Consider the following 17,664-nt stretch of genomic DNA (forward strand, 5'->3'; position numbering starts at 1 on the left):
CCTTTAATTTTCTTCTCCCAGGATTTTAACACGGAATTAAGCTTTTTGAGCATTTCCTATAAGAATATTCTGGATTCAGTTCATCTCTTCTTACCAAGGGTGCTGTTTCCAAATGTAGAAGTGATCATTTTGCTTCTCCTGGATCTTTAGGAAATTGACTGCCTTTTGCATAGTGACCTAGAGTCTCAGAGAGTTTTCTTACTTCTACTCTAGTGATTGTAATCTTCTGTTACTGAAGGAAAACACCCAAAATGTTAAAGAGCATCTCTGATACCTTAGTCCTTATTTGCATAATGAGATAATTTTATTTCTTGGGTTACCATCCTGAAGGCACTTTTTCTAAGTCTTTAGAAACCTGTGACTATTTTTAAATTACTCTTGCTGTACATGATAAAGTTTAAGTCTGTGGCCTTCAGAGATGATTCAGTTAATCAGTTCTAACATTTCTTTCTGGCGGCACTGCTTTTTATGTGTGTGTGTTTGCTCTCCTCAACTTTTTTGCAGTTGTTTCCACTGAATCATATTTCAGCACTTGTAGAAACTCATAACAACTTGTCATCTAGTAAAACCTCATACTTTGTGCATTTTGCAGTTGTAGGGGTGGATCAATGTGCTGTGAGTGTACAAAACCTCGATGTAACAGCAAGCCGTAGGTGGAGAAGAAAACACGAAAAAAAATTGTGTTAGTTTGCTTTTCTGAGAAATTTAAGTATACCTTATAAGACTGATATCAGAGCATTTAAAAATTATAAACATGCAGCCAAGTTGGAGAACAGCTATTATGAACATTGTAGAGTGTTTTATCTGAGAATGTGTTGGTGTTTTCCACTGCCAAAAAGAAATTGACATTGTATTCCGCTAATAACTTGGGGGAAATACATTTTCAAGTATATGATGCAGGAAGTTATTTGACCTGGAAGGGGTGCTTAAAGTTGTGTTGATTGTATAAACATAACTGAATAAATATTTTTATGCTTTTTTCTCCACATAGAGTGTTCTCATCTAAATCATACACTTCTAATACACCTCATATGTATTATCTCGTTTACTCCACATGATAATCCTGTTAGATATTGTTGTTAACCCCATTTTACAGATCTTGTCAGCAAAGCTTAGAAATGTGTAGATGGGTCATTGATGGAATGTGACAGTTCATATGCTTACCCTCTATTACAGTGCAGCACTCATTAAACAATCATATACCACCTGTTCTGTGTGCCGCTTCCCAACTCATGCAGGAGAGGTTTAGAAGCAAAAGTCCTCACAGCACCTGAGACAAAGAGTGGGACCTGTTAAAAATTTCTCTATTATAGATAAGACCCTTTCAAGAATGCTGAGAGCCATGAGACAGAGGTAAAGACGGGTAAAAGCGAGCAGCCAGTGAGCGTGGCAGCACCTCCCCAGCTTCATCGCCAGAACCGTAGGGAAGAGCCAAGTGACCTCTGTATCTTGGTTGTTGGCCTTTGCTCCTTTGAGAGGCAAGGATGGACCTGACCCTGCCCAGCTCCAGTAGTGAGACGATCCCACAAGCACAATCGGAGACCCAAGTTTGGAGAGAACAAAGTTATATTCTATTATTTTCTGTGCCCCTTCAGCCGTCACTATCCTTGTTTCAGAAGAGATTTTCAGTATCTATTGATGTGAATGTAATGTAATGATCGCAAACGTAGCTACGAAGGTAAAACTATTTGCATGGCCTTGGGAAAGTCACTGTTCTGAGTCTGGATTTCCACATCTCCTAGAGATGGGTGATACTATCTACGTGAGAGAGCTCTTCATGAATGTACTTTGTGAACTCTAAATAGAAACATGACTTGAATAATTTCTCACCATCTCTGTTCCTTCTTCCCTGGGCCACCTGGTGCCCACCTGGCTTGGACTTCATTGTTGACCCCCAGTTAATGGGTGGGATACAGAAGGAGAAGGATCCGGAAAGGTTAAATTGATTTGTATTTTTAAATGGCAAGAAGGAATTTAGAGGCGGAAAGGAACCGCGAACAGGGACAGGGGCAGAGAATGGAGCGGGGGGAGAACAATACATTTTTATGAGGCTGTCTTGAACATTTAAGAAATACAGGTTGGAGGAGACTGACCACGGTGCCTTGGCTCTCTGTAGTGTAACAGACTGCCCCTGTGGCATCTCTTATACAGATGACTCTAAAAATTTTAATTACATTTTTTAACGTCAGGTGAGGTTTGCTTTTAAGTGCACCAAACCTATAGTGAGATGAACTACTAGGTGGCCTAGTTTTATTCAGACTGCATAGGGGCTGGAATATTGTAAAGCTGCATCCACAAAGATTCTATTCCATATGCCCAGCTGATAACATTTTAATGGCTAGAAACACTGTAATGTGTTCCATTTGAAGTCTACTGTTCAACTTAACATAACCAAAACGTATATATACTTTTGGAATTGGAAGCACACGCAGGTGCTTTGGCAGCAGTTTTGAAGTTGAGATATGACATATTAATACTAGTTGTACAAAGTAGAGAATGTTATTTTTTTTTGAATTTTATTTTAATTAATTTTTTATATAGCAGGTTATTATTAGTCATCCATTTTGTACACATCAGTGTATACATGTCAATCCAATCTCCCAATTCATCACACCACCACCCCCACCCCACCACGTTTTTCCCCCTTGGTGTCCATACGTTTGTTCTCTGCATCTGTGTCTCAACTTCTGCCCTGCAAACCGGTTCATCTGTACCATTTTTCTAGGTTCCACATATATGCGTTAATATACGATATTTGTTTTTCTCTTTCTGACTTACTTCACTCTCTATGACAGTCTCTAAGTCCATCCACGTCTCTACAAATGACCAAATTTCGTTCCTTTTTATGGCTGAGTAATATTCCATTGCATATATGTACCATATCTTCTTTATCCATTTGTCTGTCGATAGGTATTTAGGTTGCTCCCATGACCTGGCTATTGTAAATAGAGCAGCAATGAACATTGGGGTGCATGTGTCTTTTTGAATTATGGTTTTCTCTGGGTATATGCCCAGTCGTGGGATTGCTGGGTCATATGGTAATTCTATTTTTAGTTTTTTAAGGAACCTCCCTACTGTTCTCCATAGTGGCTGTATCAATTTACATTCCCACCAACAGTGCAAGTGGTTTCCCTTTTCTCCACACCCTCTCCAGCATTTGTTGTTTGTAGATTTTCTGATGATGCCCATTCTCACTGGTGTGAGGTGATACCTCATTGTAGGTTTGATTGGCATTTCTCTAATAATTAGTGATGTTGAGCAGCTTTTCATACGCCTCTTGGCCATCTGTATGTCCTCTTTGGAGAAATGTCTACTTAGATCTTCTGCCCATTTTTTGATTGGGTTGTTTGTTTTTTTAATATTGAGCTGCATGAGCTGTTTATATGTTTTGGAGATTAATCCTTTGTTCGTTGTTTCGTTTGCAAATATTTTCTCCCATTCTGAGGGTTGTCTTTTCGTCTTATTTGTAGTTTCCTGTGCTTTGCAAAAGCTTTTAAGTTTCATTAGGTCCCATTTGTTTATTTTTGTTTTTATTTCCATTACTGTAGGAGGTGGATCAAAAAAGATCTTGCTGTGATTTATGTCAAAGAGTGTTCTTCCTATGTTTTCCTCTAAGAGTTTTATAGTGTCCGGTCTTACACTTAGGTCTCTAATCCATTTGGAATTTATTTTTGTGTATGGTGTTAGGGAGGGTTCTAATTTCATTCTTTTACATGTTGCTGTCCAGTTTTCCCAGCACCACTTATTGAAGAGACTGTCTTTTCTCCATTTTATATCCTTGCCTCCTTTGTCACAGATTAGTTGACCATAGGTGCGTGGGTTTATCTCTGGGCTTTCTGTCCTGTTCCATTGATCTATATTTCTCTTTTTTTGCCAGTACCATATTGTCTTGATTACTGTAGCTTTGTAATATAGTCTAAAGTCAGGGAGTCTGCTTCCTCCAGCTCTGTTTTTTTCCCTCAAGACTGCTTTGGCGATTGGGGATCTTTTGTGTCTCCATGCAAATTTTAAGATTTTTTGTTCTAGTTCTGTAAGAAATGCCATTGGTAATTTGATAGGGATTGCATTGAATCTGTAGATTGCTTTTGGTAGTATAGTCATTTTCACAATATTGATTATTCCAATCCAAGAACATGGAATATCTCTCCATCTGTTGGTTTCATCTTTAATTTCTTTCAACATTGTCTTATAGTTTTCTGCATACAGGTCTTTTGTCTCCTTAGGTAGATTTATTCCTAGGTATTTTATTCTTTTTGTTGCAATGGTAAATGGGAGTGTTTCCTTAATTTCTCTTTCAGATTTTTCATCATTAGTGTATAGGAATGCAACAGATTTCTGTATCCTGCAACTTTACCACATTCATTGATTAGCTCTAGTAGTTTTCTGGTGGCATCTTTAGGATTCTCTATGTATAGTATCATGTCATCTGCAAACAGTGACAGTTTTACTTCTTCTTTTCCAATTTGTATTCCTTTTGTTTCTTTTTCTTCTCTGATTGCCATGGCTACGACTTCCAAAACTATGTTGAATAATAGTGGTGAGAGTGGACATCCTTGTGTTGTTCCTGATCTTAGAGGAAATGCTTTCAGTTTTTCACCATTGAGAATGATGTTTGCTGTGGGTTTGTCGTATATGGCCTTTATTATGTTGAGGTAGATTCCCTCTATGCCCACTTTCTGGAGAGTTTTTATCATAAATGGGTATTGAATTTTGTCAAAAGCTATTTCTGCATCTATTGAGATGATCATATGGTTTTTCCTCTTCAATTTGTTAATATGGTGTATCACATTGATTGATTGGCATATATTAAGAATCCTTGCATCCCTGGGATAAATCCCTCTTGGTCATGGTGTATGATCCTTTTAACGTGTTGTTGGATTTTGTTTGCTACTATTTTGTTGAGGATTTTTGCATCTATGTTCATCAGTGATATTGGCCTGTAGTTTTCTTTTTTTGTGACAACTTTGTCTGGTTTTGATATCAGGGTGTGGTGGCCTCATAGAATGAGTTTGGGAGTGTTCCTTCCTCTGCAGTATTTTGCAATAGTTTGAGAAGGACGGGTGTTAGCTCTCCTCTAAATGTTTGATAGAATTCACCTGTGAAGCCATCTAGTCTGGGGTTTTGTTTGTTGGAAGCTTTTTAATCACAGTTTCAATTTCATTACTTGTGATTGGTCTGTCCATATTTTCTATTTCTTCCTGGTTCAGTCTTGGAAGGTTTTACCTTTTTAAGAATTTGTCCATTTCTTCCAGATTGTCCATTTTATTGGCATAGAGTTGCTTGTAGTAATCTCTTATCATCCTTTGTATTTCTGCAGTGTCAGTTGTGATTTCTCCTTTTCATTTCTAATTTTATTGATTTGAATCCTGTCCCTCTTTTTCTTGATGAGTCTAGCTAAAGGTTTATTAATTTTGTTTATCTTGTCAAAGAACCAGCTTTTAGTTTTATAGATCTTTGCTATTGTTTTCTTTGTTTCTTAATTCATTTATTTCTGCTCTGATCTTTATTTTTCATCTCTTTTGCTAACTTTGGGTTTTGTTTGTTCTTCTTTTTCTAGTTCCTTTAGGTGTAAGTTTAGATTGTTTATTTGAGATTTTTCTTGTTTCTTGAGGTAGGCTTGTATAGCTATAAACTTCCCTCTTAGAACTGATTTTGCTGCATCCCATAGGTTTTGGATCATCGTGTTTTCGATGTTTCAAAGATTTCCTCTTTGATTTCTTCAGTGATCTCTTGTTTATTTAGTAACGTATTGTTTAGCCTCCATGTGTTTGTGGTTTTTACATTTTTTTCCCTGTAATTCATTTCTAATCTCATAACGTTGTGGTCGGAAAAGTTGCTTGATATGATTTCAATTTTCTTAAATTTACCGAGGCTTAATTTGTGACCCAAGATGTTATCTATCCCGGAGAATGTTCCATGTGCACTTGAGAAGAAAGTGAAATCTGCTGTTTTTGGATGGAATGTCCTATAAATATCAATTAAATCTATCTGGTCTATTGTGTCATTTAAAGCTTGTGTTTCCTTATTGATTTTCTGTCTGGATGATCTGTGCATTGGTGTAAGTGAGGTGTTAAGGTCCCCCACTATTATTGTGTTACTGTAGATTTCCTCTTTTCTAGCTGTTAGCATTTGCTTTATGTATTGAGGTGCTCCTATGTTGGGTGCATATATATTTATAATTGTTATGTCTTCCTCTTGGACTGATCCCTTGATCATTATGTAGTGTCCTTCCTTGTCTCTTGTAACATTTTTTATTTTACAGTCTATTTTATCTGATATGAGAATTGCTACTCCAGCTTCTTTTGATTTCCATTTGCATGGAATATCTTTTTGCATCCCCTCATTTTCAGTCTGAATGTGTCCCTAGGTCTGAAGTGGGTCTCTTGTAGACATCATATATATGGGTCTTGTTTTTGTATCCATTCAGCAAGCCTGTGTCTTTTGGTTGGAGCATTTAATCTATTCACGTTTAAGGTAATTATCGATATGATGTTTTTATTACCATTTTCTTCATTGTTGTGGGTTTGTTTTTGTATGTCCTTTTCTTCCCTGGTGTTTCCCACTTAGAGAAGTTCCTTTAGCTTTTGTTGTAGAGCTGGTTTGGTGGTGCTGAATTCTCTTAGCTTTTGCTTGTCTGTAAAGCTTTTGATTTCTCCATCAAATCTGAATGAGATCCTTGCCGGGTAGAGTAATCTTGTTTGTAGGTTCTTCCCTTTCATCACTTTATCATGCCACTCCCTTCTGGCTTGTAGAGTTTCTGCTGAGAAATCAGCTGTTAACCTTTTGGGAGTTCCCTTGTATGTTATTTGTCGTTTTTCCCTTGCTGCTTTCAATAATTTTTCTTTGTCTTTAATTTTTTCCAATTTGATTACTATGTGTCTTGGCATGTTTCTCCCTGGGTTTATCCTGTATGGGACTCTCTGCACTTCTTGGACTTGGGTGGCTATTTCCTTTCCCATGTTAGGGAAGTTTTCAACTATAATCTCTTCAAATATTTTCTCGGGTCCTTTCTCTCTTTTCCTTCTGGGACCCCTGTAATGCGAATGTTGTTTCGTTTAATGTTGTCCCAGAGGTCTCTTAGACTGTCTTCATTTCTTTTCATTCTTTTTTCTTTATTCTGTTCCGCAGCAGTGAATTCCACCATTCTGTCTTCCAGGTCACTTATCTGTTCTTCTGCCTCAGTTGTTCTGCTATTGATTCCTTCTAGTGTATTTTTCATTTCAGTTAGTGTGTTGTTCATCTCTATTTGTTTTTTCTTTAATTCTTCTAGGTCTTTGTTAAACATTTCTTGCATCTTCTCGATCTTTGCCTCTATTCTTTTTCCGAGGTCCTGGATCATCTTCACTATCATTATTCTGAATTCTTTTTCTGGAAGGTTGCCTATCTCCACTTCATTTAGTTGTTTTTCTGGGGTTTTGTCTTGTTCCTTTATCTGGTACATAGCCCTCTGCCTTTTCATCTTATCTCTCTTTCTCTGAATGTGGTTTTTGTTCCACAGGCTGCAGGATTGTAGTTCTTCTTACTTCTGCTGTCTGCCCTCTAGTGGATGAGGCTATCTAAGAGGCTTGTGCAGGTTTCCTGATGGGAGGTACTGATGGTGGGTAGAGCTGGCTGTTGCTTTGGTGGGCAGAGCTCAGTAAAACTTTAATCCACTTGTCTGCTGATTAGTGGGGCTGGGTTCCCTCCCTGTTGGTTGTTTGGCCTGAGGCAACCCAACACTCGAGCCAACCCAGGCTCTTTGGTGGGGCTAATGGCAGACTCTGGGAGGGCTCATGCTAAGGAGTACTTCTCAGAACTTCTGCTGCCAGTGTCCTTGTCCCCACGGTGACACACAGCCACCCCCCACCTCTCCATGAGACCCTCCAACAGTAGCAGGTAGGTCTGGTTCAGTCTCCTATGGTGTCACTGCTCCTTCCCCTGTGTCCCGATGAGCACACTACTTTGTGTGTGCCCTCCAAGAGTGGAGTCTCTGTTTCCCCCAGTCCTGTCAAAGTCCTGCCATCAAATCCCGCTAGCCTTTAAAGTCTGATTCTCTAGGAATTCCTCCTCCTGTTGCTGGACCCCCAGATTGGGAAGCCTGACGTGGGGCTCAGAACCTTCCCTCCAGTGGGTGGACTTCTGTGGTATAAATGTTCTCCAGTTTGCGAGTACCCACCCAGCAGTTAGGGGATTTGATTTTATTGTGATTGCGCCCCTCCTACCGTCTCATTGTGGCTTCTCCTTTGTCTTCAGATGTGGGGTATCTTTTTTGGTGAGTTCCAGTGTCTTCCTCTCGATGATTGTTCAGCAGTCAGTTGTGATTCTGATGTTCTTGTAAGAGGGAGTGAGAGCACATCCTTCTACTCCACCATCTTGAACCAATCTGGAGAATGTTATTATTGCTAAGGGAATTTAGTGAGGAAGATGTGGCTTTCAGTCTGGTAGAGTGATGCAGATGAAAGATATCTTCTGGGTTATTTGAATTAGGGATTTCATGTGATAAGCTACATTTCTTATTTCTTACTCTTTAAAGAAATCAACATGTACTTTGTGATACCTTTATTACAGATGGAAATAGAGTAGTATCCCAAGATGGAGACATTTAATTTAGTCAAATTCAGATATACAAACTTAAAATGAAAGGGAAGGATGAGAGAAATAGCAATTTAATTAACGTGAGCAATTTCTCACACTTTTTGACACAAAGAGTGCTAACCTGTGTGACCTTGAGATGGGAGAAGCGAATCAGCTGGTGACTCAGTAGATCCCATTTCATTTCATGCGTGACTAAAGGAAGCATGTTAGGGCGCTGCCCATGAACATATGTTTAAAAATATAATATGGTTAAAATATATTTTGCATATTATAACAGAAGCCGGTAGCTGCAGATTAGTAGTGCAGTGGCATAAGGTTTTGGGTTTTTCCCCCTGTTAATTTGCTGTGCCATTCTGAGAATGACCACTTAGTTTCCCTTCAGATTGCTGCCATAGTTCTAAGCTCAGATGGAGACTCCAGGTCCAGTGGAAAACATTCTGTTTCTTCTCTTATATTTTATTAGTGATGATACCTTCCCCCAGACACTCCCCCAGCCTGTTTCTCCTCACTTCTTGGCCAAAATTGCATCACACACCCAAACCAGTCCCTGGCAAGGAAAATGATACCATGATGATTTACTTAGATCAGCCATAATTCAACCACTGGCTTGGGAGCGGGCCCTTATTCCCTAATGCATAAGGCCAACCATTAGATTCTGTCAGAAAAGAGGAACGGGAGTAAACAGTGGTCATGTAGGCAAATGAGTTCTACCACATATTTATTCACTAATGTGTTGTAAAGCACTGATTCTATTTCACATTTTTATATTCATAGTACTTTATAAAGTGGTATACTCAAGACTTTATTGCCCATTGTACTTCATGGGCAATAGAAAGGTGTTTTGTGGGGATAATTGTGACTCAGACTTTTGCCTTAAGATTGGTGTTAGAATATAATGCACACATAAGGTGAGAACTCAACTGTAGTATCAAGATCTGCCTAAGTTTACCCTTTATCCTTCCTGGGTGTATCATAAGCATTCTCCTCAAGGATGAATAGAGAACCAAGTTTGCTGTTAAAAAAAGTTTGATCAGCAACTTACATGTTTGTCTTTTTGGAAAGAAAGCCAGTGTAGAGTAACTCTACATTGAATAAACCTCACTGAATCTATCCAAACACCTAGCTATTCAACCAAAAAAAAGAAAAAATACTGTACCTTCTGTATGCTTGCCACTATTCTAACCATTGTGGATAGAGGACAGAATGAGACAGTTAAGGTTCCTGTTCTTACAGAGTTTACATTCTATTGTGGAAAGAAAAAATAAGCAAATATGTCAACTAGAAAAAAAAAAAAAAACCCGTAAAAAGTTACATGGTGAAAAGTGCTCTGATAACAGTCAAATGGGTGGCTGTTTTGGTGGGTCAAGTAAGTTCTCTCTGAGGAAGTGGCACTTAAGCTGAAATCTAAATGAAAAGAAAATGAAAAGAAGGAGCCTGCATGTGGAAGTCCAAGGAGGTGCTGGCTAAACACTGGTAATAGCTAGTGCCAAGACCTGTAGGTGAGAATGAGCTTAAAATGCAGGGAGCAGAGGGGGAGAGGGAGATGAGGTCAGAGAGGACCACAGGGGCCAGATCATGGGGAATTGTGTAATCAAATGTAAAAAGGTACTTATTCCAAGCACGTTGGGAAGCCATTGGAAAGTTCCATGTTGAGAAGTGATGAGCACATACTGGATGGTGTGGGGACAGTATCATAGGGAAGCAATCAAAGTACAGCTAGGGGATTAAGAGGTACAGACTATTATGTATAAAATAAACTACAGTATATATTGTACAATGCAGAGAATATAGCCAATATTTTATAATAACTATAAATGGAGTATACCTTTTAAAATTGTGAATCACTATATTATACACCTGTAACTTATGTGATACTGTACATCAACTACACTTCAATGTTTTTTTAAATGTACAGTTGGGAGGTTGTTGCCCAGGTGACAGATGTCGGTGGATAAGACCAAGGTGGTAGCAGTGAAATGTACAAAATATGTACAGATTTGGGATGTCATGGGAAGTAGGGAAATGAGAGAAAGGATTACTCTCTAGATGTTTGGCTTAAGCTACAGAGTAGAGGGAGGAATTGTTTTCTATTGAGGTGGGTAGGAAGCGAGATTGTTGAGGAAAGGTGATGGGAAGCCTCAGGAGTTCTCTTTTGACCCTATTAATTCAGATGTGCCTGTCGGACATCCTGGTGGAGATACCAAGTAAGCAGTTGGGTACAACAGCCTAGAGTTCCAGGAAGAAACTAGGTCTGGCGATAGAGATTTGGGAGTCATCTGCATATAAAAAAGCAGAGAAGTGCCCACACAGTTATTTTAATTAATTCCATAGTGCATTGCAAAGTATAATTTGGATGACTGAAAACTGATGGGTACTTATTTATTGAAACATTTGTCTTGAAAATTTGTTGACAACATGATTTCTGAGAAATTAATTGATGGTTCATGACAAGCAGTGATGGCTCATTTCATCAAAGTTTCCCTAAAAGATAAAGAAAGTTTTATAGTATCAGCTTTGGCTTGCTTTGAAAATGTGTTTTTGTACGTCACTGTTTGGAGTTAGCAATAAAATACTCTGCTTTTGCTTCATAAATCAAACAAGGACACAATTGTTAAATAGTCTATATCATATTAATTAAGCTCTGAAACAAGGCAAGCATTACAGCCGTTTATAACAGGGTATTGCATAAGTTGTTAATCAATGAGGAAAGCAACCAATTAACAAGCCCATAGTCAGCATTTTGAGCAGAAGTCGGTGACTTTCAGCTTAATTAAACCTTGCAGGTGTCAGTGATGATATGAAAGAATCTTTAATGTTTGTGTCTAAATTGCCCCAGATCATTTTCACATCTGTACATCTTTAAGTCCTCTATCTGTTTTGAGGGAGGTAAAGGGATTGTGTCTTAAAACACTACATTTTTAACAGCCCTTTTAAAAACTAAATTGTTGATATTTCTCTTGGATTAAGACAACAGAATGAAGTTCCTGAACTATTTCATTCAAAAAATAATATACTTAGAGTGTTGACTAAATTCCACATGCAAAAAATAATTTTAAAAAACCCGCTGAAAGAATAAGTGAGTTTTTAAAGCATCCGTATTGAAGCATAATTTACATACCATTAAATTCACTTTTTTAAGTGTAAAATTTAATTTTTTTTAGTAAATGTATAGGGTTGTACAATCATCACCAAAGTATATTTAGGAAAGATGAAATTTTAAAGTTTGGACAAATTTATCCATGGTGGTGTTGAATTTAGCTTGCAGGGGACGCTGGGATGTACCTAGCCTTTAGAAATGACCTATAAAAGGATTGGTATACCTTTCTTCTAAAATATTTCCATGAGTTGGCTAAAACTAACATCGAAAACAGGATTCTAGACAGGAGGAATCAAGGATTGGGATTAATTATTCCTTAAATAGTATTTAAGTAACACAGATTCTTCTGTAATTACATTATTTGGCAAAAATTAAAAATCCTAGTTCTTCACGATGCCCTTATTTCTTTTTAGGGATCATTCTCTCATGGTTAATCTGAGGAATACAAATGTTCTTTCCCTAACGATAATGTTCTTATTTCTTCTCAGTTATAATCTCTTTGCTGAGATGGTGTCATTTTCAAAGAGTTGCTTAGGAAATGGACAAACATTTTTACTTGAAATTTAGATAAGTGTGCATATCAAAAATATGTGTCACATTGAACACATTCACATGAAATTATTTGAAATTTTCAAGAGCTAGATTGTGGTATGCCAAATAGAAGTATCAAATAAAAATCATAATCATAATAAAAATCATAACACTTTCTATGTTTCAGGTACGTTTTAAGCTAGAGATATATTTTTCTTCATCTGATTTTTACAACAACTTGTGGAATAGGCATTTCTATTGGCCCCATTCCACAAACTAGGAAAGTAAGTCACAGAGAAATTAGTTTGCTCACGGTGCCCCAAATAGTAAGTGGCAATGCAAATTATCACCATTGCTCATATCATATGGCTTCAATTGTTTAACATCAGTAAGACCTAAAAAAGTTTCATGTGATAGTCCCAATCTAATAATAAATATGAGTTTGCTCTGAAATAGTTCTTTTAAAATTGTAAGATATTCTCAGACACATTGGCCACCTAGTGTAGTATGAAGAATAGTAAATTTGGAATCTGGAGATTTGGGTTAGAAATGATAATTTTTCTAACATAATTGCATGAACTTGGGAAATTATTTAGGTTTGAACTTCAACTTGAACTTAGCTTTGAACTTGTTATCAATAAAATAGAGAAGGAATTCCTTGGCTGTCCTGGTGCCTCTCTTTTATGTCTTCATAATAGCAACATGGTGACCACATCACATTGCCTGGGAGTTTCTGTTCACTATCTTTCCATAACAATAGAGACCTTAACAGTAGGCACCACATCTTTTTATCTTTGTATCTCCAGTGTTGTTGAGGATACTCTCTGTCACCTCAGACGTACATGTTCAATATGTGCAGAAATAAAGTATAAAGGAAGAGATAATATTATATATCCCCCAAAGAGTTGTTATCAAGATCAAATAGGATAATACAGGTGACATGCTATTCTTGAGCTCTTGCTACCAGCTGTAGTTGACTAAAAATACCAATATGGGGCTTCCCCTAGTAGCAATATGTATTGATTCATAGGCACAGATGCAACATAGGAACTACGTGGGGAGTAAATATTTTCAAACAAATAGCTTGAGGAATAGATAAAGAACATTCCACTCTTCACCTACGGGGAAAACATATGCGGCATCTGTGTCTACCTTGATTTTCTGCTTCTATTATTTCTTAAAGTCATTCACAATTGCTTATTAGAGACCAAGTGTGGTCATTGGGTCACAGTTGTAAAATGGTTGACATCAGAAGAACTATTTGGTTTAGTAATGAAAAAGGGCAAGTCATATTGAATCTAGTTCTAGGGATCACACACTTTATTTCATGACTCTTTTTATATCCTTACAGAGAAGGCTTTTTATGTGCTGATGAAGAATATGAGGGAACAAACACTTTTTCCTTGAAATGTTTTTTGTATTGATCAGACATGTTAATAACATAACATAGACAGTCTACCAGGGCTGTGACTGCTTATAGCTTTTCTGGCCACAAGACAGTGCAGAGCATTTGTTATGCCTTCATTTTCCCAGAAGTACTCAGAGCTGATAGCTTTAACCCTTTCAATTTTGGAATCTCTTGTTCTTTGATAGAAACTGTGCTCTTGTTTCTGTACCTGGTGTTTTTTTTTTGTTTTTTTTCTAATATAAATAAGAGTATAATGTTTTCTTTTTTCTAGTATAAGAGTATCGCTCTGCTTCAAATGTGTACTCAAGCAGTGACTTGTAATCTTTCCCAGTCCCCGGGGAGCTTTGAAAATTGTAAGCCTGTCATTCATTTGGTTGTACTAAGATTGAGTAATTGAAAGCAGGGCAACGCCGTACTATATAAAATCATATTTGACTTTTCGCTTAATACAACTCTAGCTGAGCTACTCTAGTGATGCAGAAAGTGGTTTTGAATTTACGATATTTATTAATTTATCAAGAGTACATGGAAATCTAAGTTATAGGACTTGTGGGGTGAAATAATAACCCTATACCTTTAATATGCTGATAAAAGATTCAGTAAATGTTGCTACAAGTTGGATTTAATCCTTTATAATTGCTTGGATTTAAGTGAAAAATCTGTTTACACAAGAAAGTCCTTGTATGGGATTAATAGGATTTTAGGAAATCTGAAACCCTCACTTGCAGACAAAATAGACACATCACTAGCCTCTGTAATAACCCCATATCATTATCCCTCCTTTGAAACAAGACATTCAAACTCCAGAGCACCTCTGTTAAAAATTGTTTGGTTAGGTGTGATTTTATCTTTTAGACCCCTTTCCTGGATGTTTAACAAAAGAAGACTCTGTGTTTTAAGAGAAACGAACCTAAACATAAAAAGAAAGACTTGATATCTGGTTCTAGAAAGTATATATTTGAACTTGGGTCAGTACTGGACCTCACTGAAACATAAGTTCAATCTTTATAAAATGAAATAATAAAAACTGTGTCTGCCATATAAGGTTGTTGGGAAGATTAGATTACATGGGAAAACTCCTGCAAAAATATTGACATCTTGTCAGACACATAGAACATTCTCAGTAAATGTCAGCAGTGCCCATTCTCCTCCTGCTCATCATCTTCAATGTATATAAAAGTACAACATGAGGGGGACTTCTCTGGCCGTCCAGCGGTGAAGACTCCAGGCTTCCACTGCAGGGGGCACGGGTTCGATCCCCGGTTGGGGAACTAAGATCCTACGTGCCACGCGGTGTGGCCAAAAAGTTAAAAAAAAAAAAAAAAGTCCAACATGAGGAATCGGGACTGGACTGAGTCTGCCTAAGAAAATTCTGGAAAGGAATAGTCTGTGCTGCCGGAATTTTGGTTATAATTCTCAGATGTGTGTCACCCTATTTCAGTAACGATCTGTGAAAATACCTGGATTGTTCTTAACTTGTATTTTATTAAAAACGCAAAAAAATATAAGTGGAGAAGGACTTAATGAACCTCATGGAATGAAAGCCAAATACAGTTTACATGCATTTAACTTGTATAGTTATAAGGAATTTTTTCACTGCATTATGATACATTCTGCTTTTACAAAAATACCAGTGAAAACCTTAAGCGGCTCTGGCCACGAGAATGAATCCTAGTCAGGTTCATTTTAGACTTCTCCAGAAGGGTGATGTCCTCTCTGGCTCCCTTTCCATGCCCTGCACGGGACTTGCTCCAGACCATTACATGCTGTCATGTCACATCTGGGTATCGAGGCTCATGTCCTGCTCTGTAAAATCGCAGGCTCGCTGCGTATTCAAGCACATGAAGTTCTCATTAAGGGATCCTTTGTCAGAGAGAGTGCTGAGGCACTTTGTTTCATTTCTGTCCTAATTGTTAGAAAATACCCCCTTTCTCTAAGTCCACTCTTGATCTGCACGTCGGCCTTTTGCTTTGCTGTTTCAAGGTTCTGCTTTTTATGGTGTGTTCTATACTCACTGTGGCTAGAGGAGGGGATTTTTATATTTGTTACCTTTTGGTAGAAAAGAGTAACTTCTAGATGGGAATCTGAGCTGTAAATGTAGTCCTCATTAGACAGAAGATAAGGACATCACTTTGCCGGGGTGGTACCAGGAGACACTTAGCCGCAGTAAATGTGATGTAACCCTTTTAACAAAATCACACAAGTTACAGGACTGGCAGTGGCTAAAGTAATTGTTGCTCAATAAAGATTCGTTGAGATGAGTTCTGATAACTAAGAGTCTTTACGCAGATGTTGAATGACCTGTCATGGGCATCACAGAGGGGTAATGACTTCAAAAATTTATCTTTCTTTTGAAGGGCATTCAGTTAGTATAGTTTATTATATTGGGAAAGTCATCAATTCTGATTCTGAGGTATAGAGTAGTGTAGATGTAGGACAAGTATGTTTTGCAGTAGAGGAAGACTGCTGAAAAACCTGGAACATGTGAGCAATTGTGGAGGAATAGTAGTACTTAATATAATTATTATTGTTTATTGAATGTGTTAATATGAAACACACCTTCTGAGAAATCCCTTACATACGTTATCTTAAGAGCGCCTATTCCACAATAACCATAAAAGAGAGAGTATTAATATATCCATTTATAGATGCAATAACAGAAGCTCAGAAAGGTCGATATCTCACCCTAGATCACACAGCCGGAATGGAAAAGCTAGAATTTGAGCCCAGTGCACTCTGACTCCAAAACAAGTGCTCTTAAGGATTGAATCTCCTAGTGTGAAAAGTAGGTCCAAAGAGGACAATGGGAACACATATCTGTTTTCTTTTTCTTACCCAATATCAATTCTGTATTTATACCTAGTAATTTTTCTATAGCTATCAAAGAATTACCTGTAAAGGAGTGGATGAAATTAAAGATCCATGCTGTGTTTTGGAAGGCAAATTTTCTTTCACCTTGAAATGATGCAAAGGTTGTAGAAAGATATTTCTCTGCTAACCCAAATATGATGAAATCCCTTCATATTCACCTCATTCAAGGATGATAATCTGGTGTGTCTGTAAATACTGAATATTAGCTGCTTTTTTTTTTTGAACATTAGCTTCTTGAAAAATCCTTTTTTGAGATTAATCCTCTTTTATTTCCATTTTTATTCTCATGTTTTCTTTCCTGATTTCCTACCTCCTTGTTTTACCCATTCATGGTCCATATATTTTTGTCATTTTAACTCCTCATCTTGAAGCTCCACAATCATTTCTGAGTTTTATGGATCAGTGCACAGATATTCTGGTGGTGTGTGCTATTAATCCTCCTCCACCACGTGGCCATTTTACCAAGGCTTTGGGATGATATTTAGCTGTTACTGTGGAGCTTCCTACCGGAATCTAGACAGAAGGGGGGCAGGGGAGGTCAGGGGAGAGGTAAACATAAATCAGGTTTGAACAAACAAGCATGATGAATGCTGGCTCCCAAAGTGCTCTGCCTTTTGTCAAACTCCTATTTAGGAGAGAGGGCTGTGTGGCGTGAATGATGAATCATAGAACTGCTCCCTGGTGAAAGAGCAAGCATGGGAACTACCGCAGTAGCACAGTAGCTTGGATACATCATAGGGCTTGGGGATACAGAGTGAAAAACAATGGTATCTGTATCAGCCTGAATGAAAGTACAAGGAGGAACACACTTTCCCTGACTGGGAAAACCAAGTCAGTCAGAGGGAGGTGAGCCTGGAGAAGCAGAGTAAGATACAGTACACCCGGGGTTCTTAACCAGCGGCCACAGATGGAAAAAAACAAAACAAAGCCAAACAAACAAAAATCCCAATTCTGTATTCATTCACCTTTCACTGAAATTTAGCATTCCCTTCAGTTATGAACATAGATAATGATCATGGAATTACGATCAGTTACTCTGCCTTCACCACCAGTAGAAATCACTGATTTATTTATATCATGTTAATAGTTATTGCAAATATCTCAAAATACTTTTATGATATTCACTACTTTGAAAGTTTAGTAGTTATTATAGTCACCTTAGAAATGTATATTTTATCACACA

The 17,664-nt window shown here is 37.7% G+C and overlaps 1 protein-coding gene and 1 long non-coding RNA gene across 13 annotated transcripts in view; one reads left to right on the top strand and one right to left on the bottom strand.

Moving 5' to 3' along the window:
* CNTN4 (contactin 4) overlaps window positions 1-17,664 on the top strand; it is a 950,914-nt gene that overhangs the window by 508,632 nt on the left and 424,618 nt on the right. The gene's annotated exons all lie outside the window — the stretch shown is intronic.
* The window catches only part of LOC118904026, a 73,278-nt gene that overhangs the window by 16,245 nt on the left and 39,369 nt on the right, over window positions 1-17,664 (bottom strand). Inside the window, exon 3 of one of the 2 annotated variants that reach the window (XR_005021921.1) lies at window positions 10,984-11,055. The exons of the other annotated variant lie outside the window; for it this stretch is intronic. This is a non-coding gene — a long non-coding RNA (uncharacterized LOC118904026). Of the gene's footprint in view, window positions 1-10,983; window positions 11,056-17,664 lie in introns of those variants that run through there. 2 annotated transcript variants of the gene reach the window in all.

Source organism: Balaenoptera musculus, chromosome 11 (assembly GCF_009873245.2).
Source record: "Balaenoptera musculus isolate JJ_BM4_2016_0621 chromosome 11, mBalMus1.pri.v3, whole genome shotgun sequence".
NCBI lineage: Eukaryota > Metazoa > Chordata > Mammalia > Artiodactyla > Balaenopteridae > Balaenoptera > Balaenoptera musculus.